Here is a 25,903-nt window from a genome sequence, read left to right as displayed (position 1 = left end):
AGGTAAGCGGTCAGGGAGGTGCAGGCAACACTGCCTCGAGCGCTGGTCTCCGCGGGCTGTGCTCGGGGGCACAGGGAGCAGCGAGAGGCCAGGCACCACAGGTGTCCGCCAGGGCTCAATGCTGGAGCCAAGCGTGTGGAACATAGTGCTCAGGAGGTGGGCAAGAGAGGCTCGGCTACTGGCCAAGAGACCCTCAAAGCAAGTGGGTTGGGGGGGTGGGTAACACAGGAAAGGACTTGCAGTCCGAGCTGCACGGGGAGCCGCGGGAACCGCGTGGCGGGGCTCGCTGATGGGAGGCTGCTGGAGGCACGGGCCGGCCGCCCAGGCGGGACTGGACTCGTTGCAGCCTACGGGCCCCTTAAAGCTATGCCAACTCTTCCCTTAGCTCAGCTGTGCTAAGCCTGAGAACCTGCTGTCCGGGAAGCAGCTAGACATTGTTGCCAAAAGGGCGACTAGGCCCGCCTGGCCCTGGTGGGCACTTGGTCAGGGTGTAGTTGCACACACTGGGCCTGCTAGCAGCTACTCTGCCAGGCACTGACAGGTGTGCCAGAGCTTGCACAGGTGTTCTCACTCCAGAGGTCTTCCTTAGCAGCCTGGCAGATGCAACTGAATGCACCTGCAGCAAGGTCACACAGGTGATGCAAGCCTGGGAGGAGTGGCTGATGGCCCAAGTTGCTGTGCTGCTTTTCCCAGGGCCCTGCAGAGGCTGGCAAAAGGGGCAGAGAGCAAGCTCCTGGCGTGCCACAAAGGCAAAGGGTGCGCCCCGGGGCGGGGTAGACGAAGAACGCGGGCACCGGTCCGTGCTAGGGGCCAGGCAGCTGGAGAGCGGCTCGGCGGAGAAGGCCCTGGGGGTGGTGGTGGTGCACGAGCTGAGCAGGAGGCAGCAATGTGCCCTTGTGGCCAAGAAGGTATCCTGGGAAGCGTGAGAAGAGCATTGCCAGCAGGTAGCGGGGGAAGGGTGGGTGTGGGGGAGGCTCCTTGCCCTCTCCTCAGCCCTGGGCAGGCCACCCGCGGAGTACTGGCTCCAGCTGTGGGCTGCCCAGGACACGAGAGACATGGACCGACTGCAGCGAGTCCAGCAAAGGGTCACCAAGGCGAGGAAGGGGCGGCAGCCTCTCTCCTCGGAGGAGAGGCTGAGCAAGCTGGGAGCGTTCAGCCTGGAGAAGAGAAGGTGGCGGCGGGTGGAGCTTGGCAAGCTTTTCTCTGGTGCTGAGCTGGGCCTCTGCCTCGCACTGGCTAAGGGAGGGCATCGGAGGGGCCCAAGACCGCTTTTCTGCAACTTCAGGCGAGTGCGTGACCGTTGCGAGGGGGAGGGGGGGCTGATGCTTTGGTGTCAGGGTCTGAGTGGGCACGGTGTGGGTTTGGGAGGAGCGAGCAGAAGCGTGGACGGGCAGGTCTCTGGAGGCTGCACTTGGCACGCCAATGCTACGGGGGGGTGGGGGGGCAGGGGCCGAAGAGGGCTTCTCGGCAAGCGCTTGGTGGTGGGTGAGCTGTTGGAGAAGCTGTTGCATGCTGTGCGACTCTCGCCAAAGCAGAGAGTTGACTTGTCGTTAGTGCCACTCGTGTCCTGCGTGCCCACTGCAATCTCAGAAGAGCTGCGCTGGTGTGTGGGGAGGTTGGTGTTGGGCACTTGTGGGTGCAGAGAGCGAGCCTTGGGCTGCTTTTGGGACAGGTTTGCTGGAGTTGGTCTTGACCCCCCAGCTCCAGCCCCCTGACCTGGTGTCATTTGGGAAAGCTGAGCCGGGGGCCTTGGTCTTTTTTCCCTGCAACGTCCCCTCGGTGTGGTGCATCCGAATTGGGCGGCCATTGCTGGCTGGGGGAAGGGGTGCCTGCGGCCTGAGCAGCGTGCCCATCATGTCGCCCTTTTTGGTGTGGGCAGACGGAGCGTGGGCTGTGTGCCTGCAGCGTGGAGGGGGTGGTGGTGGGTCAGGTGAATGGGGGAGCTGCTGCCCTTGGGGAGAAGTGTGCTGGGAAAGAGTCGCCGTATAGCCTGCTTCTGCTGGCAAAGGTGAGCCTGCACTTTGCCACTGTGTTTGGTGGTGGGAAGAGAGAGAAAAGGGCCAGTGGGCAGGGGGCTCCTGGGGCCAGAGCGTTGGCGTTGGGTGTGGCGGGGCTGGCGGGGGTGGTTTGTCCAGGCAGCGGCTTCTTGCCGCCTTTGCTTTGCGTGGCGGCCGAGCGCCTGTCGTCTTCTTGGCAGGGTGTCCTTGTGTGAGGCAGCCTTTGCGAGAGCAAGTGTCGAGTGCTGCAGAGGGATCGGGAGGTTGCGGATGAGGCCGGAGCAGCGGGAGGGTTTCTGAGCATGGGCTTTTGGCTGCCTGGGGCCCTCGTGCCAGGCTTCTTGGCGTGCGGGTGCCACGGTGGGAGAGTTTGGTGGGGGGACTGGGGTGCTTGTTGGTCTTGCCGGGGAGGTAGTGCCTGTTGCTGAGGGCATTGTCACCGTTGCCCGGGGTGGCAGCGAGTTGTGTGTTCTGGTGGCCGTGGAGGGCGGCTCCCCTGGCCGCAAGGTTGGTGTCCTCGTGGGCAGCCGGGGAGCTAGCGTGGGGCTCAGCACTGTCATTGCCGTGGTGCAGCGTGGGGGGCCCCGAGCTGTGTGCGGGCCTTGGGGCCGAGGGAGCTGTGGGGAGTTGTTTGGGGCCTGGGGCCTGGCAGCTGCTGCTGCTGGCTTTGCTCGTCGTTTGCTTTGCGCAGGGGCCGAGGGTGGCGGAGAGCAGCTCCCGAGGACGTCCCAGGCCCCTGCAGTGCAGTGCAGGCGAGCGCGCCGCGGTGTTGGCGTGCGGAGGGGCCGCGTGCCATGGCGGAGGTACGCAGCCACGGGCCGGGCCCCGGAGGGTTGGGGCTGTTTGGGAGGGGTTGGAGAGCCCCGAGGAGCCTTTTGGCTTGTGCTGCCTGGCCCCTCAGGGGTCTCGCTGGAGTCCTCCACAAGGGTGGGATGAGAGTGCCGTCGGGGCCCAGGGGGCTTGTCTCTTGGGGCTGTGGCCTGGTGGCAGCCGCTGATGGCCTCACTCCTCCTTTGCTTTGCACGGCGGCCGAGCGTGGCGGTGAGCAGCTGCCGAGGATGTCCCGGGCCCGTGCGCTGCAGTGTGCAGGCAAGCACGCTGGCGTTGGTGTGTGTGGCCCCGGGAGGAGGTGGTGGGGGGTGGAGGGGGTCCCTTCGCAGCAGAGCAGCTAAGCGGCTGCGTGCTGGGCTCCGGTGGGCAGGAGGTGCTTGGGAGGTTTGGGAGAGGTGGCAGGGCCCTTTTGGGTGGTCCCAGCTGGTGCCTCGGGGGGGATCCTCAGTGGAGTTGCCCAGGGCAGCAGGAAGGGAGTCCCCTAGGGCTGGGGAATGTGTGTCACGGAGGGGAGGGGGGGTCGGCTGCTTGTTTCTGGGGCGGCTGGGGCCCATCTGCGGCCACTGCTGGTCTCGTTGCTGCTTTGCTTTGCATGCCGGACGAGCGTGGTGACGGCGGTCAGCTCCCGAGGGCGTCCTGGTGCTGAGCGGCTTGGCGGTGCACAGGTGATGGCACCAGTGTTTGCATGCGGGCCCCCCGCCCCCGGCTGCATCAGAGGTAAGCGTCTGCATGCCAGGCCAGCTGGGGGAGAGCTGGGTGTGCAGGCGGGGCCGGAGAGTGCCCAGGGCCCTTCTGGGTGGTCCTGCCAGGCGCCTCGGGGCTCTGGCTGGGGTTGCCCAGGGCAGGGGGTCCCCTGAGGCTGCAGCCTTTGGGGGCGCGCCTTTCTTTGGAGGGCTGGGACTGGCATGGAGCGCTGACGGCCTCGCTCCTCCTTTTCCTTTGCCCAGCAGCCAAGGGCGGCGGCGGCGAGCAGCTCCCGAGGGCATCCTGGGGCCGTGCGTCTTGGTGGCGGAGGCGAGCGCGCCGGCGGCACCTGAGGGAGGGCATTCGCTTTGCCCCTGAGAAACAACATGTGTCTCGTCCACTTTTGTAGAAAAGGAAAGACCTTATTAAAGAAATGATGCTCGCTGAGTGGCTCTTTGGGTTTGTCCGTTGCAGTCTCGAAGAGAGAGCGGTGTGCCTAACGAGGTCACTGCTACCGAGCAAAACAAAATAGCAAGGCAAGAAACAGCTCCCGGTGGAACTGCTCCCCCTGTGCTTTGGGAGTTTGTCTGGACGTCAGCTTGGCGTTCTGAAAGGCGCGCTCTTGCAAGCACGGGGAGTGCGTTTGCGACTTTCTGCTGGCCACCCACATGGAGCAGCAGCTGCTTGCTGGGCATATGGCAGCGTGCGCGTGGTGAGGGAACCGCCAGGGTGATGAGCGGCAGAGGAGCCTTTGGAAGCCAGCAGCAAAGAGCAAGAGCCGAGAAGCAGCAGATGGCGAAAGTGCTCTCGTGAGGCTGTTGAAGCCCAGGCAGTGTCCAGGCAGCTGAGGCCGGGCAAAGGCAAGGCTGCAGGCAGCTAGGGCTTTGACGTCTTTCCGAGGTAGTGGTGCTAGTACCCTCCTCTCAGCCTTCGAGAAGAAGCCCTGCTGCAAGGTAGCTCGATGCCTCTGAGTGCCTGTGCTCGGTGTTGACTTTTTCCCGTGTGTTTGTGATGGCTTGGCCGCTGAGCGCCAAAAGCAGCTGCAGCTCTTGTAAAAGGGCCTGTATGCCTGGAAGAGGCCTAGCCTTCTGCCTGCGCCATTTCCTTGCCAAAGGCTGCAAGTTGCTCGGGCCTTGCTCTTGATGCGCTGCCAAAGGTGCTGTAGCCCCCACACAGGTACTGTCCGCGTTCCAGTTGGCAGCACGCTGGGGAAGCCAAAACCGTCCCTGGCTTGTTTGAAATAAGGCAACCAGTGTTTCGCCTGAGACCACTGGTGCCTGTTTTGCCCACGGAAAACAGCCCTGGCTGCTGTGCGGTTTTCCCACTCGGGAACTCACGGAGCCCTTGCTGACGGGAAGGGCTGTGTTGGGACAGACCGCTCTCCCGCGATGCCTTGCTCTTCTGCTCTGCGCTAGCCCTCTGCTGTTAGCCAGCGCCAGCGAGAGGCTCCTGGAGCACAACTGGCCTTACCTAATGACCATGTTCATCCGAGGGCTCAGCAGCTTGACGTTCTGCACAGTGTGCCCCTGTTGTCCCAAAGAAGGGTTCTTTCGCCCGGTGTGCAATGAGCCTAAACCACACAGAGTCGAGATATTTGTTTAATTCATTTCTGCGCAGAGATGGGTGCTAGGTGGTAACTCCACCAAGCTAGCACACCTCATTACTACACAGCTTACACTTTATACAGTTTAAGCAACAGTTCTCAGTATAGTTTACAAGGCCATTAAGTCCTCCTCATTCTTATTGGTTCTGTTAGGTCTCCTCTTCATTGGAAGTCACAGTATCCTCTTTTTCTACTCGGCATGCTCTATGGGGAAGGGGCTTTGATCAGCAGGGGGCTTCCCTGCTTGCAGGTGGGTTTTTTATTATGCTAATTAGGATAGTTCACCCGGAGTTCAAGTAGTTCTCTCCTCTGTTTATCAGCTGTTTTTGTTCTCTTCGGGTTTATTTGGGAACTTCCTTATCTGGTTGCCTTATAGTGTTGTCTTGCTCCTTCCTTCAAGGCCTTGTTTTGTTAACTACCTGTGAAAGACTGAATAATACCTTACTCTCCTTTTTCCCCATACCTCCAACACAACCACTCTGGCCTTTCTCGCTCTTCTCTTCACTTTTCCCCTGTAGCTTTTGCCTTGAGAACCGCTTCTGTAGCAGAGGAGCGGTCTTTCGTGCCAAAAACGTCCAAAGTGTAGAAGAGGTGGAAGCAGGTGGTCGCGTGCCTCAGGACACATAGCTGGAGACAGCGTGTGAGCAGGTGCGTGCGCATGCGCGCGAGGCTGGCATTAGGCAAGCTAAAGGCCCCCTGGAGTTGAAGCTGGCCAGGGCCACGAAAGGCAACAAGAAAGGCTCCTAAGCGTCCACCAGCAGCAAAAGGAAGGCGAGGGAAACCGGGGGCCTGCTGCGAGAGGGGGCGGGGGCCCTGGGCACAAAGGAGCCTGACAAGGCAGAGGTCCTGAAGGCTTTCTTCAGCTCAGGCTTCACCAGGAAGACCGGGCTTCAGCACTCGCAGGTGCCTGCGAGCAGAGGGGAAGGCTGCTCTAAGGGTGACTGCGCTCCCCAGTACAAGAGAGACCTGGCACTACTGGAGAGAGTCCAGCGGAGGGCTACAAAGATGATTGGAGGATTGGAGCACCTTTCCTATGAAGAAAGACTGCAAGAGCTGGGCCTGTTCAGCCTGGAGAAGAGAAGATTGAGAGGCGATCTCATAAACGTGTACAAGTATCTGAAGGGGGAGTGTCAAGAGGATGAGGCCAGACTTTTCTCTGTGGTGCCCAGCAACAGGACAAGAGGCAATGGGCAGAAACTGAAGCACAGGAAGTTCCACCTCAACCTGAGAAAAAACTTCACTATGAGGGTGACAGAGCCCAGAGAGGTAGTGGAGTCTCCTTCCCTGGAGATATTCAAAACCCGTCCGGATGTGATCCGGGGCAATATGCTCTAGAGGTCCCGGCTTGAGCAGGGAGGTTGGACTAGATGATCTCCAGAGGTCCCTTCCAACCTAAACAATTCTGTAATTCTGTGACCCTGGCTGGACGATCAGGTAAGGGAGCGTGGAAGCAAAGTGGACGTAGGCGCGTGCATGGGCCCGGGTGGGCTGCACGCGTGAGCGCGGCGGGCGCTGGCCCGTGTCATTGTAAGGCCACGCGCTATCATCTCGGAAAGGTCGTGGCGATGAGGCGAGGGGCCTGCGGACGGGAGGAGGGCAAAAGTGGCTCCAGCCTTCCAGAAGGGCAAGACGGAGGGTCTGGGAAACTCCGAGCAGCCTCTGCCCTGCACCTCCTCCTAGACAAGCCGAGCAAGGACAGGCTAGGTAAGCGGTCAGGGAGGTGCAGGCAACACTGCCTCGAGCGCTGGTCTCCGCGGGCTGTGCTCGGGGGCACAGGGAGCAGCGAGAGGCCAGGCACCACAGGTGTCCGCCAGGGCTCAATGCTGGAGCCAAGCGTGTGGAACATAGTGCTCAGGAGGTGGGCAAGAGAGGCTCGGCTACTGGCCGAGAGACCCTCAAAGCAAGTGGGTTGGGGGGGGTGGGTAACACAGGAAAGGACTTGCAGTCCGAGCTGCACGGGGAGCCGCGGGAACCGTGTGGCGGGGCTCGCTGATGGGAGGCTGCTGGAGGCACGGGCCGGCCGCCCAGGCGGGACTGGACTCGTTGCAGCCTACGGGCCCCTTAAAGCTATGCCAACTCTTCCCTTAGCTCAGCTGTGCTAAGCCTGAGAACCTGCTGTCCGGGAAGCAGCTAGACATTGTTGCCAAAAGGGCGACTAGGCCCGCCTGGCCCTGGTGGGCACTTGGTCAGGGTGTAGTTGCACACACTGGGCCTGCTAGCAGCTACTCTGCCAGGCACTGACAGGTGTGCCAGAGCTTGCACAGGTGTTCTCACTCCAGAGGTCTTCCTTAGCAGCCTGGCAGATGCAACTGAATGCACCTGCAGCAAGGTCACACAGGTGATGCAAGCCTGGGAGGAGTGGCTGATGGCCCAAGTTGCTGTGCTGCTTTTCCCAGGGCCCTGCAGAGGCTGGCAAAAGGGGCAGAGAGCAAGCTCCTGGCGTGCCACAAAGGCAAAGGGTGCGCCCCGGGGCGGGGTAGACGAAGAACGCGGGCACCGGTCCGTGCTAGGGGCCAGGCAGCTGGAGAGCGGCTCGGCGGAGAAGGCCCTGGGGGTGGTGGTGGTGCACGAGCTGAGCAGGAGGCAGCAATGTGCCCTTGTGGCCAAGAAGGTATCCTGGGAAGCGTGAGAAGAGCATTGCCAGCAGGTAGCGGGGGAAGGGTGGGTGTGGGGGAGGCTCCTTGCCCTCTCCTCAGCCCTGGGCAGGCCACCCGCGGAGTACTGGCTCCAGCTGTGGGCTGCCCAGGACACGAGAGACATGGACCGACTGCAGCGAGTCCAGCAAAGGGTCACCAAGGCGAGGAAGGGGCGGCAGCCTCTCTCCTCGGAGGAGAGGCTGAGCAAGCTGGGAGCGTTCAGCCTGGAGAAGAGAAGGTGGCGGCGGGTGGAGCTTGGCAAGCTTTTCTCTGGTGCTGAGCTGGGCCTCTGCCTCGCACTGGCTAAGGGAGGGCATCGGAGGGGCCCAAGACCGCTTTTCTGCAACTTCAGGCGAGTGCGTGACCGTTGCGAGGGGGAGGGGGGGCTGATGCTTTGGTGTCAGGGTCTGAGTGGGCACGGTGTGGGTTTGGGAGGAGCGAGCAGAAGCGTGGACGGGCAGGTCTCTGGAGGCTGCACTTGGCACGCCAATGCTACGGGGGGGTGGGGGGGCAGGGGCCGAAGAGGGCTTCTCGGCAAGCGCTTGGTGGTGGGTGAGCTGTTGGAGAAGCTGTTGCATGCTGTGCGACTCTCGCCAAAGCAGAGAGTTGACTTGTCGCTAGTGCCACTCGTGTCCTGCGTGCCCACTGCAATCTCAGAAGAGCTGCGCTGGTGTGTGGGGAGGTTGGTGTTGGGCACTTGTGGGTGCAGAGAGCGAGCCTTGGGCTGCTTTTGGGACAGGTTTGCTGGAGTTGGTCTTGACCCCCCAGCTCCAGCCCCTGACCTGGTGTCATTTGGGAAAGCTGAGCCGGGGGCCTTGGTCTTTTTTCCCTGCAACGTCCCCTCGGTGTGGTGCATCCGAATTGGGCGGCCATTGCTGGCTGGGGGAAGGGGTGCCTGCGGCCTGAGCAGCGTGCCCATCATGTCGCCCTTTTTGGTGTGGGCAGACGGAGCGTGGGCTGTGTGCCTGCAGCGTGGAGGGTCAGGTGAATGGGGGAGCTGCTGCCCTTGAGGAGAAGTGTGCTGGGAAAGAGTCGCCGTATAGCCTGCTTCTGCTGGCAAAGGTGAGCCTGCACTTTGCCACTGTGTTTGGTGGTGGGAAGAGAGAGAAAAGGGCCAGTGGGCAGGGGGCTCCTGGGGCCAGAGCGTTGGCGTTGGGTGTGGCGGGGCTGGCGGGGGTGGTTTGTCCAGGCAGCGGCTTCTTGCCGCCTTTGCTTTGCGTGGCGGCCGAGCGCCTGTCGTCTTCTTGGCAGGGTGTCCTTGTGTGAGGCAGCCTTTGCGAGAGCAAGTGTCGAGTGCTGCAGAGGGATCGGGAGGTTGCGGATGAGGCCGGAGCAGCGGGAGGGTTTCTGAGCATGGGCTTTTGGCTGCCTGGGGCCCTCGTGCCAGGCTTCTTGGCGTGCGGGTGCCACGGTGGGAGAGTTTGGTGGGGGGACTGGGGCGCTTGTTGGTCTTGCCGGGGAGGTAGTGCCTGTTGCTGAGGGCATTGTCACCGTTGCCCGGGGTGGCAGCGAGTTGTGTGTTCTGGTGGCCGTGGAGGGCGGCTCCCCTGGCCGCAAGGTTGGTGTCCTCGTGGGCAGCCGGGGAGCTAGCGTGGGGCTCAGCACTGTCATTGCCGTGGTGCAGCGTGGGGGGCCCCGAGCTGTGTGCGGGCCTTGGGGCCGAGGGAGCTGTGGGGAGTTGTTTGGGGCCTGGGGCCTGGCAGCTGCTGCTGCTGGCTTTGCTCGTCGTTTGCTTTGCGCAGGGGCCGAGGGTGGCGGAGAGCAGCTCCCGAGGACGTCCCAGGCCCCTGCAGTGCAGTGCAGGCCAGCGCGCCGGTGTTGGCGTGCGGAGGGGCCGCGTGCCATGGCGGAGGTACGCAGCCACGGGCCGGGCCCCGGAGGGTTGGGGCTGTTTGGGAGGGGTTGGAGAGCCCCGAGGAGCCTTTTGGCTTGTGCTGCCTGGCCCCTCAGGGGTCTCGCTGGAGTCCTCCACAAGGGTGGGATGAGAGTGCCGTCGGGGCCCAGGGGGCTTGTCTCTTGGGGCTGTGGCCTGGTGGCAGCCGCTGATGGCCTCACTCCTCCTTTGCTTTGCACGGCGGCCGAGCGTGGCGGTGAGCAGCTGCCGAGGATGTCCCGGGCCCGTGCGCTGCAGTGTGCAGGCAAGCCCGCTGGCGTTGGTGTGTGTGGCCCCGGGAGGAGGTGGTGGGGGGTGGAGGGGGTCCCTTTGCAGCAGAGCAGCTAAGTGGCTGCGTGCTGGGCTCCAGTGGGCAGGAGGTGCTTGGGAGGTTTGGGAGAGGTGGCAGGGCCCTTTTGGGTGGTCCCAGCTGGTGCCTCGGGGGGGATCCTCAGTGGAGTTGCCCAGGGCAGCAGGAAGGGAGTCCCCTAGGGCTGGGGAATGTGTGTCACGGAGGGGAGGGGGGGGTCGGCTGCTTGTTTCTGGGGCGGCTGGGGCCCATCTGCGGCCACTGCTGGTCTCGTTGCTGCTTTGCTTTGCATGCCGGACGAGCGTGGTGACGGCGGTCAGCTCCCGAGGGCGTCCTGGTGCTGAGCGGCTTGGCGGTGCACAGGTGATGGCACCAGTGTTTGCATGCGGGCCCCCCGCCCCCGGCTGCATCAGAGGTAAGCGTCTGCATGCCAGGCCAGCTGGGGGAGAGCTGGGTGTGCAGGCGGGGCCGGAGAGTGCCCAGGGCCCTTCTGGGTGGTCCTGCCAGGCGCCTCGGGGCTCTGGCTGGGGTTGCCCAGGGCAGGGGGTCCCCTGAGGCTGCAGCCTTTGGGGGCGCGCCTTTCTTTGGAGGGCTGGGACTGGCATGGAGCGCTGACGGCCTCGCTCCTCCTTTTCCTTTGCCCAGCAGCCAAGGGCGGCGGCGGCGAGCAGCTCCCGAGGGCATCCTGGGGCCGTGCGTCTTGGTGGCGGAGGCGAGCGCGCCGGCGGCACCTGAGGGAGGGCATTCGCTTTGCCCCTGAGAAACAACATGTGTCTCGTCCACTTTTGTAGAAAAGGAAAGACCTTATTAAAGAAATGATGCTCGCTGAGTGGCTCTTTGGGTTTGTCCGTTGCAGTCTCGAAGAGAGAGCGGTGTGCCTAACGAGGTCACTGCTACCGAGCAAAACAAAATAGCAAGGCAAGAAACAGCTCCCGGTGGAACTGCTCCCCCTGTGCTTTGGGAGTTTGTCTGGACGTCAGCTTGGCGTTCTGAAAGGCGCGCTCTTGCAAGCACGGGGAGTGCGTTTGCGACTTTCTGCTGGCCACCCACATGGAGCAGCAGCTGCTTGCTGGGCATATGGCAGCGTGCGCGTGGTGAGGGAACCGCCAGGGTGATGAGCGGCAGAGGAGCCTTTGGAAGCCAGCAGCAAAGAGCAAGAGCCGAGAAGCAGCAGATGGCAAAAGTGCTCTCGTGAGGCTGTTGAAGCCCAGGCAGTGTCCAGGCAGCTGAGGCCGGGCAAAGGCAAGGCTGCAGGCAGCTAGGGCTTTGACGTCTTTCCGAGGTAGTGGTGCTAGTACCCTCCTCTCAGCCTTCGAGAAGAAGCCCTGCTGCAAGGTAGCTCGATGCCTCTGAGTGCCTGTGCTCGGTGTTGACTTTTTCCCGTGTGTTTGTGATGGCTTGGCCGCTGAGCGCCAAAAGCAGCTGCAGCTCTTGTAAAAGGGCCTGTATGCCTGGAAGAGGCCTAGCCTTCTGCCTGCGCCATTTCCTTGCCAAAGGCTGCAAGTTGCTCCGGCCTTGCTCTTGATGCGCTGCCAAAGGTGCTGTAGCCCCCACACAGGTACTGTCCGCGTTCCAGTTGGCAGCACGCTGGGGAAGCCAAAACCGTCCCTGGCTTGTTTGAAATAAGGCAACCAGTGTTTCGCCTGAGACCACTGGTGCCTGTTTTGCCCACGGAAAACAGCCCTGGCTGCTGCGCGGTTTTCCCACTCGGGAACTCACGGAGCCCTTGCTGACGGGAAGGGCTGTGTTGGGACAGACCGCTCTCCCGCGATGCCTTGCTCTTCTGCTCTGCGCTAGCCCTCTGCTGTTAGCCAGCGCCAGCGAGAGGCTCCTGGAGCACAACTGGCCTTACCTAATGACCATGTTCATCCGAGGGCTCAGCAGCTTGACGTTCTGCACAGTGTGCACCTGTTGTCCCAAAGAAGGGTTCTTTCGCCCGGTGTGCAATGAGCCTAAACCACACAGAGTCGAGATATTTGTTTAATTCATTTCTGCGCAGAGATGGGTGCTAGGTGGTAACTCCACCAAGCTAGCACACCTCATTACTACACAGCTTACACTTTATACAGTTTAAGCAACAGTTCTCAGTATAGTTTACAAGGCCATTAAGTCCTCCTCATTCTTATTGGTTCTGTTAGGTCTCCTCTTCATTGGAAGTCACAGTATCCTCTTTTTCTACTCGGCATGCTCTATGGGGAAGGGGCTTTGATCAGCAGGGGGCTTCCCTGCTTGCAGGTGGGTTTTTTATTATGCTAATTAGGATAGTTCACCCGGAGTTCAAGTAGTTCTCTCCTCTGTTTATCAGCTGTTTTTGTTCTCTTCAGGTTTATTTGGGAACTTCCTTATCTGGTTGCCTTATAGTGTTGTCTTGCTCCTTCCTTCAAGGCCTTGTTTTGTTAACTACCTGTGAAAGACTGAATAATACCTTACTCTCCTTTTTCCCCATACCTCCAACACAACCACTCTGGCCTTTCTCGCTCTTCTCTTCACTTTTCCCCTGTAGCTTTTGCCTTGAGAACCGCTTCTGTAGCAGAGGAGCGGTCTTTCGTGCCAAAAACGTCCAAAGTGTAGAAGAGGTGGAAGCAGGTGGTCGCGTGCCTCAGGACACATAGCTGGAGACAGCGTGTGAGCAGGTGCGTGCGCATGCGCGCGAGGCTGGCATTAGGCAAGCTAAAGGCCCCCTGGAGTTGAAGCTGGCCAGGGCCACGAAAGGCAACAAGAAAGGCTCCTAAGCGTCCACCAGCAGCAAAAGGAAGGCGAGGGAAACCGGGGGCCTGCTGCGAGAGGGGGCGGGGGCCCTGGGCACAAAGGAGCCTGACAAGGCAGAGGTCCTGAAGGCTTTCTTCAGCTCAGGCTTCACCAGGAAGACCGGGCTTCAGCACTCGCAGGTGCCTGCGAGCAGAGGGGAAGGCTGCTCTAAGGGTGACTGCGCTCCCCAGTACAAGAGAGACCTGGCACTACTGGAGAGAGTCCAGCGGAGGGCTACAAAGATGATTGGAGGACTGGAGCACCTTTCCTATGAAGAAAGACTGCAAGAGCTGGGCCTGTTCAGCCTGGAGAAGAGAAGATTGAGAGGCGATCTCATAAACGTGTGCAAGTATCTGAAGGGGGAGTGTCAAGAGGATGAGGCCAGACTTTTCTCTGTGGTGCCCAGCAACAGGACAAGAGGCAATGGGCAGAAAGTGAAGCACAGGAAGTTCCACCTCAACCTGAGAAAAAACTTCACTATGAGGGTGACAGAGCCCAGAGAGGTAGTGGAGTCTCCTTCCCTGGAGATATTCAAAACCCGTCCGGATGTGATCCGGGGCAATATGCTCTAGAGGTCCCGGCTTGAGCAGGGAGGTTGGACTAGATGATCTCCAGAGGTCCCTTCCAACCTAAACAATTCTGTAATTCTGTGACCCTGGCTGGACGATCAGGTAAGGGAGCGTGGAAGCAAAGTGGACGCAGGCGCGTGCATGGGCCCGGGTGGGCTGCACGCGTGAGCGCGGCGGGCGCTGGCCCGTGTCATTGTAAGGCCACGCGCTATCATCTCGGAAAGGTCGTGGCGATGAGGCGAGGGGCCTGCGGACGGGAGGAGGGCAAAAGTGGCTCCAGCCTTCCAGAAGGGCAAGACGGAGGGTCTGGGAAACTCCGAGCAGCCTCTGCCCTGCACCTCCTCCTAGACAAGCCGAGCAAGGACAGGCTAGGTAAGCGGTCAGGGAGGTGCAGGCAACACTGCCTCGAGCGCTGGTCTCCGCGGGCTGTGCTCGGGGGCACAGGGAGCAGCGAGAGGCCAGGCACCACAGGTGTCCGCCAGGGCTCAATGCTGGAGCCAAGCGTGTGGAACATAGTGCTCAGGAGGTGGGCAAGAGAGGCTCGGCTACTGGCCGAGAGACCCTCAAAGCAAGTGGGTTGGGGGGGGTGGGTAACACAGGAAAGGACTTGCAGTCCGAGCTGCACGGGGAGCCGCGGGAACCGCGTGGCGGGGCTCGCTGATGGGAGGCTGCTGGAGGCACGGGCCGGCCGCCCAGGCGGGACTGGACTTGTTGCAGCCTACGGGCCCCTTAAAGCTATGCCAACTCTTCCCTTAGCTCAGCTGTGCTAAGCCTGAGAACCTGCTGTCCGGGAAGCAGCTAGACATTGTTGCCAAAAGGGCGACTAGGCCCGCCTGGCCCTGGTGGGCACTTGGTCAGGGTGTAGTTGCACACACTGGGCCTGCTAGCAGCTACTCTGCCAGGCACTGACAGGTGTGCCAGAGCTTGCACAGGTGTTCTCACTCCAGAGGTCTTCCTTAGCAGCCTGGCAGATGCAACTGAATGCACCTGCAGCAAGGTCACACAGGTGATGCAAGCCTGGGAGGAGTGGCTGATGGCCCAAGTTGCTGTGCTGCTTTTCCCAGGGCCCTGCAGAGGCTGGCAAAAGGGGCAGAGAGCAAGCTCCTGGCGTGCCACAAAGGCAAAGGGTGCGCCCCGGGGCGGGGGAGATGAAGAACGCGGGCACCGGTCCGTGCTAGGGGCCAGGCAGCTGGAGAGCGGCTCGGCGGAGAAGGCCCTGGGGGTGGTGGTGGTGCACGAGCTGAGCAGGAGGCAGCAATGTGCCCTTGTGGCCAAGAAGGTATCCTGGGAAGCATGAGAAGAGCATTGCCAGCAGGTAGCGGGGGAAGGGTGGGTGTGGGGGAGGCTCCTTGCCCTCTCCTCAGCCCTGGGCAGGCCACCCGCGGAGTACTGGCTCCAGCTGTGGGCTGCCCAGGACACGAGAGACATGGACCGACTGCAGCGAGTCCAGCAAAGGGTCACCAAGGCGAGGAAGGGGCGGCAGCCTCTCTCCTCGGAGGAGAGGCTGAGCAAGCTGGGAGCGTTCAGCCTGGAGAAGAGAAGGTGGCGGCGGGTGGAGCTTGGCAAGCTTTTCTCTGGTGCTGAGCTGGGCCTCTGCCTCGCACTGGCTAAGGGAGGGCATCGGAGGGGCCCAAGACCGCTTTTCTGCAACTTCAGGCAAGTGCGTGACCGTTGCGAGGGGGAGGGGGGGCTGATGCTTTGGTGTCAGGGTCTGAGTGGGCACGGTGTGGGTTTGGGAGGAGCGAGCAGAAGCGTGGACGGGCAGGTCTCTGGAGGCTGCACTTGGCACGCCAATGCTACGGGGGGGTGGGGGGGCAGGGGCCGAAGAGGGCTTCTCGGCAAGCGCTTGGTGGTGGGTGAGCTGTTGGAGAAGCTGTTGCATGCTGTGCGACTCTCGCCAAAGCAGAGAGTTGACTTGTCGTTAGTGCCACTCGTGTCCTGCGTGCCCACTGCAATCTCAGAAGAGCTGCGCTGGTGTGTGGGGAGGTTGGTGTTGGGCACTTGTGGGTGCAGAGAGCGAGCCTTGGGCTGCTTTTGGGACAGGTTTGCTGGAGTTGGTCTTGACCCCCCAGCTCCAGCCCCCGACCTGGTGTCATTTGGGAAAGCTGAGCCGGGGGCCTTGGTCTTTTTTCCCTGCAACGTCCCCTCGGTGTGGTGCATCCGAATTGGGCGGCCATTGCTGGCTGGGGGAAGGGGTGCCTGCGGCCTGAGCAGCGTGCCCATCATGTCGCCCTTTTTGGTGTGGGCAGACGGAGCGTGGGCTGTGTGCCTGCAGCGTGGAGGGTCAGGTGGTGGTGGGTCAGGTGAATGGGGGAGCTGCTGCCCTTGAGGAGAAGTGTGCTGGGAAAGAGTCGCCGTATAGCCTGCTTCTGCTGGCAAAGGTGAGCCTGCACTTTGCCACTGTGTTTGGTGGTGGGAAGAGAGAGAAAAGGGCCAGTGGGCAGGGGGCTCCTGGGGCCAGAGCGTTGGCGTTGGGTGTGGCGGGGCTGGCGGGGGTGGTTTGTCCAGGCAGCGGCTTCTTGCCGCCTTTGCTTTGCGTGGCGGCCGAGCGCCTGTCGTCTTCTTGGCAGGGTGTCCTTGTGTGAGGCAGCCTTTGCGAGAGCAAGTGTCGAGTGCTGCAGAGGGATCGGGAGGTTGCGGATGAGGCCGGAGCAGCGGGAGGGTTTCTGAGCGTGGGCTTTTGGCTGCCTGGGGCCCTCGTGCCAGGCTTCTTGGCGTGCGGGTGCCACGGTGGGAGAGTTTGGTGGGGGGACTGGGGCGCTTGTTGGTCTTGCCGGGGAGGTAGTGCCTGTTGCTGAGGGCATTGTCACCGTAGCCCGGGGTGGCAGCGAGTTGTGTGTTCTGGTGGCCGTGGAGGGCGGCTCCCCTGGCCGCAAGGTTGGTGTCCTCGTGGGCAGCCGGGGAGCTAGCGTGGGGCTCAGCACTGTCATTGCCGTGGTGCAGCGTGGGGGGCCCCGAGCTGTGTGCGGGCCTTGGGGCCGAGGGAGCTGTGGGGAGTTGTTTGGGGCCTGGGGCCTGGCAGCTGCTGCTGCTGGCTTTGCTCGTCGTTTGCTTTGCGCAGGGGCCGAGGGTGGCGGAGAGCAGCTCCCGAGGACGTCCCAGGCCCCTGCAGTGCAGTGCAGGCGAGCGCGCCGCGGTGTTGGCGTGCGGAGGGGCCGCGTGCCATGGCGGAGGTACGCAGCCACGGGCCGGGCCCCGGAGGGTTGGGGCTGTTTGGGAGGGGTTGGAGAGCCCCGAGGAGCCTTTTGGCTTGTGCTGCCTGGCCCCTCAGGGGTCTCGCTGGAGTCCTCCACAAGGGTGGGATGAGAGTGCCGTCGGGGCCCAGGGGGCTTGTCTCTTGGGGCTGTGGCCTGGTGGCAGCCGCTGATGGCCTCACTCCTCCTTTGCTTTGCACGGCGGCCGAGCGTGGCGGTGAGCAGCTGCCGAGGATGTCCCGGGCCCGTGCGCTGCAGTGTGCAGGCAAGCACGCTGGCGTTGGTGTGTGTGGCCCCGGGAGGAGGTGGTGGGGGGTGGAGGGGGTCCCTTTGCAGCAGAGCAGCTAAGTGGCTGCGTGCTGGGCTCCGGTGGGCAGGAGGTGCTTGGGAGGTTTGGGAGAGGTGGCAGGGCCCTTTTGGGTGGTCCCAGCTGGTGCCTCGGGGGGGATCCTCAGTGGAGTTGCCCAGGGCAGCAGGAAGGGAGTCCCCTAGGGCTGGGGAATGTGTGTCACGGAGGGGAGGGGGGGGTCGGCTGCTTGTTTCTGGGGCGGCTGGGGCCCATCTGCGGCCACTGCTGGTCTCGTTGCTGCTTTGCTTTGCATGCCGGACGAGCGTGGTGACGGCGGTCAGCTCCCGAGGGCGTCCTGGTGCTGAGCGGCTTGGCGGTGCACAGGTGATGGCACCAGTGTTTGCATGCGGGCCCCCCGCCCCCGGCTGCATCAGAGGTAAGCGTCTGCATGCCAGGCCAGCTGGGGGAGAGCTGGGTGTGCAGGCGGGGCCGGAGAGTGCCCAGGGCCCTTCTGGGTGGTCCTGCCAGGCGCCTCGGGGCTCTGGCTGGGGTTGCCCAGGACAGGGGGTCCCCTGAGGCTGCAGCCTTTGGGGGCGCGCCTTTCTTTGGAGGGCTGGGACTGGCATGGAGCGCTGACGGCCTCGCTCCTCCTTTTCCTTTGCCCAGCAGCCAAGGGCGGCGGCGGCGAGCAGCTCCCGAGGGCATCCTGGGGCCGTGCGTCTTGGTGGCGGAGGCGAGCGCGCCGGCGGCACCTGAGGGAGGGCATTCGCTTTGCCCCTGAGAAATAACATGTGTCTCGTCCACTTTTGTAGAAAAGGAAAGACCTTATTAAAGAAATGATGCTCGCTGAGTGGCTCTTTGGGTTTGTCCGTTGCAGTCTCGAAGAGAGAGCGGTGTGCCTAACGAGGTCACTGCTACCGAGCAAAACAAAATAGCAAGGCAAGAAACAGCTCCCGGTGGAACTGCTCCCCCTGTGCTTTGGGAGTTTGTCTGGACGTCAGCTTGGCGTTCTGAAAGGCGCGCTCTTGCAAGCACGGGGAGTGCGTTTGCGACTTTCTGCTGGCCACCCACATGGAGCAGCAGCTGCTTGCTGGGCATATGGCAGCGTGCGCGTGGTGAGGGAACCGCCAGGGTGATGAGCGGCAGAGGAGCCTTTGGAAGCCAGCAGCAAAGAGCAAGAGCCGAGAAGCAGCAGATGGCAAAAGTGCTCTCGTGAGGCTGTTGAAGCCCAGGCAGTGTCCAGGCAGCTGAGGCCGGGCAAAGGCAAGGCTGCAGGCAGCTAGGGCTTTGACGTCTTTCCGAGGTAGTGGTGCTAGTACCCTCCTCTCAGCCTTCGAGAAGAAGCCCTGCTGCAAGGTAGCTCGATGCCTCTGAGTGCCTGTGCTCGGTGTTGACTTTTTCCCGTGTGTTTGTGATGGCTTGGCCGCTGAGCGCCAAAAGCAGCTGCAGCTCTTGTAAAAGGGCCTGTATGCCTGGAAGAGGCCTAGCCTTCTGCCTGCGCCATTTCCTTGCCAAAGGCTGCAAGTTGCTCCGGCCTTGCTCTTGATGCGCTGCCAAAGGTGCTGTAGCCCCCACACAGGTACTGTCCGCGTTCCAGTTGGCAGCACGCTGGGGAAGCCAAAACCGTCCCTGGCTTGTTTGAAATAAGGCAACCAGTGTTTTGCCTGAGACCACTGGTGCCTGTTTTGCCCACGGAAAACAGCCCTGGCTGCTGTGCGGTTTTCCCACTCGGGAACTCACGGAGCCCTTGCTGACGGGAAGGGCTGTGTTGGGACAGACCGCTCTCCCGCGATGCCTTGCTCTTCTGCTCTGCGCTAGCCCTCTGCTGTTAGCCAGCGCCAGCGAGAGGCTCCTGGAGCACAACTGGCCTTACCTAATGACCATGTTCATCCGAGGGCTCAGCAGCTTGACGTTCTGCACAGTGTGCACCTGTGGTCCCAAAGAAGGGTTCTTTCGCCCGGTGTGCAATGAGCCTAAACCACACAGAGTCGAGATATTTGTTTAATTCATTTCTGCGCAGAGATGGGTGCTAGGTGGTAACTCCACCAAGCTAGCACACCTGATTACTACACAGCTTACACTTTATACAGTTTAAGCAACAGTTCTCAGTATAGTTTACAAGGCCATTAAGTCCTCCTCATTCTTATTGGTTCTGTTAGGTCTCCTCTTCATTGGAAGTCACAGTATCCTCTTTTTCTACTCGGCATGCTCTATGGGGAAGGGGCTTTGATCAGCAGGGGGCTTCCCTGCTTGCAGGTGGGTTTTTTATTATGCTAATTAGGATAGTTCACCCGGAGTTCAAGTAGTTCTCTCCTCTGTTTATCAGCTGTTTTTGTTCTCTTCAGGTTTATTTGGGAACTTCCTTATCTGGTTGCCTTATAGTGTTGTCTTGCTCCTTCCTTCAAGGCCTTGTTTTGTTAACTACCTGTGAAAGACTGAATAATACCTTACTCTCCTTTTTCCCCATACCTCCAACACAACCACTCTGGCCTTTCTCGCTCTTCTCTTCACTTTTCCCCTGTAGCTTTTGCCTTGAGAACCGCTTCTGTAGCAGAGGAGCGGTCTTTCGTGCCAAAAACGTCCAAAGTGTAGAAGAGGTGGAAGCAGGTGGTCGCGTGCCTCAGGACACATAGCTGGAGACAGCGTGTGAGCAGGTGCGTGCGCATGCGCGCGAGGCTGGCATTAGGCAAGCTAAAGGCCCCCTGGAGTTGAAGCTGGCCAGGGCCACGAAAGGCAACAAGAAAGGCTCCTAAGCGTCCACCAGCAGCAAAAGGAAGGCGAGGGAAACCGGGGGCCTGCTGCGAGAGGGGGCGGGGGCCCTGGGCACAAAGGAGCCTGACAAGGCAGAGGTCCTGAAGGCTTTCTTCAGCTCAGGCTTCACCAGGAAGACCGGGCTTCAGCACTCGCAGGTGCCTGCGAGCAGAGGGGAAGGCTGCTCTAAGGGTGACTGCGCTCCCCAGTACAAGAGAGACCTGGCACTACTGGAGAGAGTCCAGCGGAGGGCTACAAAGATGATTGGAGGACTGGAGCACCTTTCCTATGAAGAAAGACTGCAAGAGCTGGGCCTGTTCAGCCTGGAGAAGAGAAGATTGAGAGGCGATCTCATAAACGTGTGCAAGTATCTGAAGGGGGAGTGTCAAGAGGATGAGGCCAGACTTTTCTCTGTGGTGCCCAGCAACAGGACAAGAGGCAATGGGCAGAAAGTGAAGCACAGGAAGTTCCACCTCAACCTGAGAAAAAACTTCACTATGAGGGTGACAGAGCCCAGAGAGGTAGTGGAGTCTCCTTCCCTGGAGATATTCAAAACCCGTCCGGATGTGATCCGGGGCAATATGCTCTAGAGGTCCCGGCTTGAGCAGGGAGGTTGGACTAGATGATCTCCAGAGGTCCCTTCCAACCTAAACAATTCTGTAATTCTGTGACCCTGGCTGGACGATCAGGTAAGGGAGCGTGGAAGCAAAGTGGACGCAGGCGCGTGCATGGGCCCGGGTGGGCTGCACGCGTGAGCGCGGCGGGCGCTGGCCCGTGTCATTGTAAGGCCACGCGCTATCATCTCGGAAAGGTCGTGGCGATGAGGCGAGGGGCCTGCGGACGGGAGGAGGGCAAAAGTGGCTCCAGCCTTCCAGAAGGGCAAGACGGAGGGTCTGGGAAACTCCGAGCAGCCTCTGCCCTGCACCTCCTCCTAGACAAGCCGAGCAAGGACAGGCTAGGTAAGCGGTCAGGGAGGTGCAGGCAACACTGCCTCGAGCGCTGGTCTCCGCGGGCTGTGCTCGGGGGCACAGGGAGCAGCGAGAGGCCAGGCACCACAGGTGTCCGCCAGGGCTCAATGCTGGAGCCAAGCGTGTGGAACATAGTGCTCAGGAGGTGGGCAAGAGAGGCTCGGCTACTGGCCGAGAGACCCTCAAAGCAAGTGGGTTGGGGGGGGTGGGTAACACAGGAAAGGACTTGCAGTCCGAGCTGCACGGGGAGCCGCGGGAACCGCGTGGCGGGGCTCGCTGATGGGAGGCTGCTGGAGGCACGGGCCGGCCGCCCAGGCGGGACTGGACTTGTTGCAGCCTACGGGCCCCTTAAAGCTATGCCAACTCTTCCCTTAGCTCAGCTGTGCTAAGCCTGAGAACCTGCTGTCCGGGAAGCAGCTAGACATTGTTGCCAAAAGGGCGACTAGGCCCGCCTGGCCCTGGTGGGCACTTGGTCAGGGTGTAGTTGCACACACTGGGCCTGCTAGCAGCTACTCTGCCAGGCACTGACAGGTGTGCCAGAGCTTGCACAGGTGTTCTCACTCCAGAGGTCTTCCTTAGCAGCCTGGCAGATGCAACTGAATGCACCTGCAGCAAGGTCACACAGGTGATGCAAGCCTGGGAGGAGTGGCTGATGGCCCAAGTTGCTGTGCTGCTTTTCCCAGGGCCCTGCAGAGGCTGGCAAAAGGGGCAGAGAGCAAGCTCCTGGCGTGCCACAAAGGCAAAGGGTGCGCCCCGGGGCGGGGGAGATGAAGAACGCGGGCACCGGTCCGTGCTAGGGGCCAGGCAGCTGGAGAGCGGCTCGGCGGAGAAGGCCCTGGGGGTGGTGGTGGTGCACGAGCTGAGCAGGAGGCAGCAATGTGCCCTTGTGGCCAAGAAGGTATCCTGGGAAGCATGAGAAGAGCATTGCCAGCAGGTAGCGGGGGAAGGGTGGGTGTGGGGGAGGCTCCTTGCCCTCTCCTCAGCCCTGGGCAGGCCACCCGCGGAGTACTGGCTCCAGCTGTGGGCTGCCCAGGACACGAGAGACATGGACCGACTGCAGCGAGTCCAGCAAAGGGTCACCAAGGCGAGGAAGGGGCGGCAGCCTCTCTCCTCGGAGGAGAGGCTGAGCAAGCTGGGAGCGTTCAGCCTGGAGAAGAGAAGGTGGCGGCGGGTGGAGCTTGGCAAGCTTTTCTCTGGTGCTGAGCTGGGCCTCTGCCTCGCACTGGCTAAGGGAGGGCATCGGAGGGGCCCAAGACCGCTTTTCTGCAACTTCAGGCAAGTGCGTGACCGTTGCGAGGGGGAGGGGGGGCTGATGCTTTGGTGTCAGGGTCTGAGTGGGCACGGTGTGGGTTTGGGAGGAGCGAGCAGAAGCGTGGACGGGCAGGTCTCTGGAGGCTGCACTTGGCACGCCAATGCTACGGGGGGGTGGGGGGGCAGGGGCCGAAGAGGGCTTCTCGGCAAGCGCTTGGTGGTGGGTGAGCTGTTGGAGAAGCTGTTGCATGCTGTGCGACTCTCGCCAAAGCAGAGAGTTGACTTGTCGTTAGTGCCACTCGTGTCCTGCGTGCCCACTGCAATCTCAGAAGAGCTGCGCTGGTGTGTGGGGAGGTTGGTGTTGGGCACTTGTGGGTGCAGAGAGCGAGCCTTGGGCTGCTTTTGGGACAGGTTTGCTGGAGTTGGTCTTGACCCCCCAGCTCCAGCCCCCGACCTGGTGTCATTTGGGAAAGCTGAGCCGGGGGCCTTGGTCTTTTTTCCCTGCAACGTCCCCTCGGTGTGGTGCATCCGAATTGGGCGGCCATTGCTGGCTGGGGGAAGGGGTGCCTGCGGCCTGAGCAGCGTGCCCATCATGTCGCCCTTTTTGGTGTGGGCAGACGGAGCGTGGGCTGTGTGCCTGCAGCGTGGAGGGTCAGGTGGTGGTGGGTCAGGTGAATGGGGGAGCTGCTGCCCTTGAGGAGAAGTGTGCTGGGAAAGAGTCGCCGTATAGCCTGCTTCTGCTGGCAAAGGTGAGCCTGCACTTTGCCACTGTGTTTGGTGGTGGGAAGAGAGAGAAAAGGGCCAGTGGGCAGGGGGCTCCTGGGGCCAGAGCGTTGGCGTTGGGTGTGGCGGGGCTGGCGGGGGTGGTTTGTCCAGGCAGCGGCTTCTTGCCGCCTTTGCTTTGCGTGGCGGCCGAGCGCCTGTCGTCTTCTTGGCAGGGTGTCCTTGTGTGAGGCAGCCTTTGCGAGAGCAAGTGTCGAGTGCTGCAGAGGGATCGGGAGGTTGCGGATGAGGCCGGAGCAGCGGGAGGGTTTCTGAGCGTGGGCTTTTGGCTGCCTGGGGCCCTCGTGCCAGGCTTCTTGGCGTGCGGGTGCCACGGTGGGAGAGTTTGGTGGGGGGACTGGGGCGCTTGTTGGTCTTGCCGGGGAGGTAGTGCCTGTTGCTGAGGGCATTGTCACCGTAGCCCGGGGTGGCAGCGAGTTGTGTGTTCTGGTGGCCGTGGAGGGCGGCTCCCCTGGCCGCAAGGTTGGTGTCCTCGTGGGCAGCCGGGGAGCTAGCGTGGGGCTCAGCACTGTCATTGCCGTGGTGCAGCGTGGGGGGCCCCGAGCTGTGTGCGGGCCTTGGGGCCGAGGGAGCTGTGGGGAGTTGTTTGGGGCCTGGGGCCTGGCAGCTGCTGCTGCTGGCTTTGCTCGTCGTTTGCTTTGCGCAGGGGCCGAGGGTGGCGGAGAGCAGCTCCCGAGGACGTCCCAGGCCCCTGCAGTGCAGTGCAGGCGAGCGCGCCGCGGTGTTGGCGTGCGGAGGGGCCGCGTGCCATGGCGGAGGTACGCAGCCACGGGCCGGGCCCCGGAGGGTTGGGGCTGTTTGGGAGGGGTTGGAGAGCCCCGAGGAGCCTTTTGGCTTGTGCTGCCTGGCCCCTCAGGGGTCTCGCTGGAGTCCTCCACAAGGGTGGGATGAGAGTGCCGTCGGGGCCCAGGGGGCTTGTCTCTTGGGGCTGTGGCCTGGTGGCAGCCGCTGATGGCCTCACTCCTCCTTTGCTTTGCACGGCGGCCGAGCGTGGCGGTGAGCAGCTGCCGAGGATGTCCCGGGCCCGTGCGCTGCAGTGTGCAGGCAAGCACGCTGGCGTTGGTGTGTGTGGCCCCGGGAGGAGGTGGTGGGGGGTGGAGGGGGTCCCTTTGCAGCAGAGCAGCTAAGTGGCTGCGTGCTGGGCTCCGGTGGGCAGGAGGTGCTTGGGAGGTTTGGGAGAGGTGGCAGGGCCCTTTTGGGTGGTCCCAGCTGGTGCCTCGGGGGGGATCCTCAGTGGAGTTGCCCAGGGCAGCAGGAAGGGAGTCCCCTAGGGCTGGGGAATGTGTGTCACGGAGGGGAGGGGGGGGTCGGCTGCTTGTTTCTGGGGCGGCTGGGGCCCATCTGCGGCCACTGCTGGTCTCGTTGCTGCTTTGCTTTGCATGCCGGACGAGCGTGGTGACGGCGGTCAGCTCCCGAGGGCGTCCTGGTGCTGAGCGGCTTGGCGGTGCACAGGTGATGGCACCAGTGTTTGCATGCGGGCCCCCCGCCCCCGGCTGCATCAGAGGTAAGCGTCTGCATGCCAGGCCAGCTGGGGGAGAGCTGGGTGTGCAGGCGGGGCCGGAGAGTGCCCAGGGCCCTTCTGGGTGGTCCTGCCAGGCGCCTCGGGGCTCTGGCTGGGGTTGCCCAGGACAGGGGGTCCCCTGAGGCTGCAGCCTTTGGGGGCGCGCCTTTCTTTGGAGGGCTGGGACTGGCATGGAGCGCTGACGGCCTCGCTCCTCCTTTTCCTTTGCCCAGCAGCCAAGGGCGGCGGCGGCGAGCAGCTCCCGAGGGCATCCTGGGGCCGTGCGTCTTGGTGGCGGAGGCGAGCGCGCCGGCGGCACCTGAGGGAGGGCATTCGCTTTGCCCCTGAGAAATAACATGTGTCTCGTCCACTTTTGTAGAAAAGGAAAGACCTTATTAAAGAAATGATGCTCGCTGAGTGGCTCTTTGGGTTTGTCCGTTGCAGTCTCGAAGAGAGAGCGGTGTGCCTAACGAGGTCACTGCTACCGAGCAAAACAAAATAGCAAGGCAAGAAACAGCTCCCGGTGGAACTGCTCCCCCTGTGCTTTGGGAGTTTGTCTGGACGTCAGCTTGGCGTTCTGAAAGGCGCGCTCTTGCAAGCACGGGGAGTGCGTTTGCGACTTTCTGCTGGCCACCCACATGGAGCAGCAGCTGCTTGCTGGGCATATGGCAGCGTGCGCGTGGTGAGGGAACCGCCAGGGTGATGAGCGGCAGAGGAGCCTTTGGAAGCCAGCAGCAAAGAGCAAGAGCCGAGAAGCAGCAGATGGCAAAAGTGCTCTCGTGAGGCTGTTGAAGCCCAGGCAGTGTCCAGGCAGCTGAGGCCGGGCAAAGGCAAGGCTGCAGGCAGCTAGGGCTTTGACGTCTTTCCGAGGTAGTGGTGCTAGTACCCTCCTCTCAGCCTTCGAGAAGAAGCCCTGCTGCAAGGTAGCTCGATGCCTCTGAGTGCCTGTGCTCGGTGTTGACTTTTTCCCGTGTGTTTGTGATGGCTTGGCCGCTGAGCGCCAAAAGCAGCTGCAGCTCTTGTAAAAGGGCCTGTATGCCTGGAAGAGGCCTAGCCTTCTGCCTGCGCCATTTCCTTGCCAAAGGCTGCAAGTTGCTCCGGCCTTGCTCTTGATGCGCTGCCAAAGGTGCTGTAGCCCCCACACAGGTACTGTCCGCGTTCCAGTTGGCAGCACGCTGGGGAAGCCAAAACCGTCCCTGGCTTGTTTGAAATAAGGCAACCAGTGTTTTGCCTGAGACCACTGGTGCCTGTTTTGCCCACGGAAAACAGCCCTGGCTGCTGTGCGGTTTTCCCACTCGGGAACTCACGGAGCCCTTGCTGACGGGAAGGGCTGTGTTGGGACAGACCGCTCTCCCGCGATGCCTTGCTCTTCTGCTCTGCGCTAGCCCTCTGCTGTTAGCCAGCGCCAGCGAGAGGCTCCTGGAGCACAACTGGCCTTACCTAATGACCATGTTCATCCGAGGGCTCAGCAGCTTGACGTTCTGCACAGTGTGCACCTGTGGTCCCAAAGAAGGGTTCTTTCGCCCGGTGTGCAATGAGCCTAAACCACACAGAGTCGAGATATTTGTTTAATTCATTTCTGCGCAGAGATGGGTGCTAGGTGGTAACTCCACCAAGCTAGCACACCTGATTACTACACAGCTTACACTTTATACAGTTTAAGCAACAGTTCTCAGTATAGTTTACAAGGCCATTAAGTCCTCCTCATTCTTATTGGTTCTGTTAGGTCTCCTCTTCATTGGAAGTCACAGTATCCTCTTTTTCTACTCGGCATGCTCTATGGGGAAGGGGCTTTGATCAGCAGGGGGCTTCCCTGCTTGCAGGTGGGTTTTTTATTATGCTAATTAGGATAGTTCACCCGGAGTTCAAGTAGTTCTCTCCTCTGTTTATCAGCTGTTTTTGTTCTCTTCAGGTT

Source organism: Struthio camelus, chromosome 3 (genome assembly GCF_040807025.1).
Source record: "Struthio camelus isolate bStrCam1 chromosome 3, bStrCam1.hap1, whole genome shotgun sequence".
In the NCBI taxonomy this organism is placed as follows: domain Eukaryota; kingdom Metazoa; phylum Chordata; class Aves; order Struthioniformes; family Struthionidae; genus Struthio; species Struthio camelus.
This window is presented reverse-complemented; position numbering follows the sequence as displayed.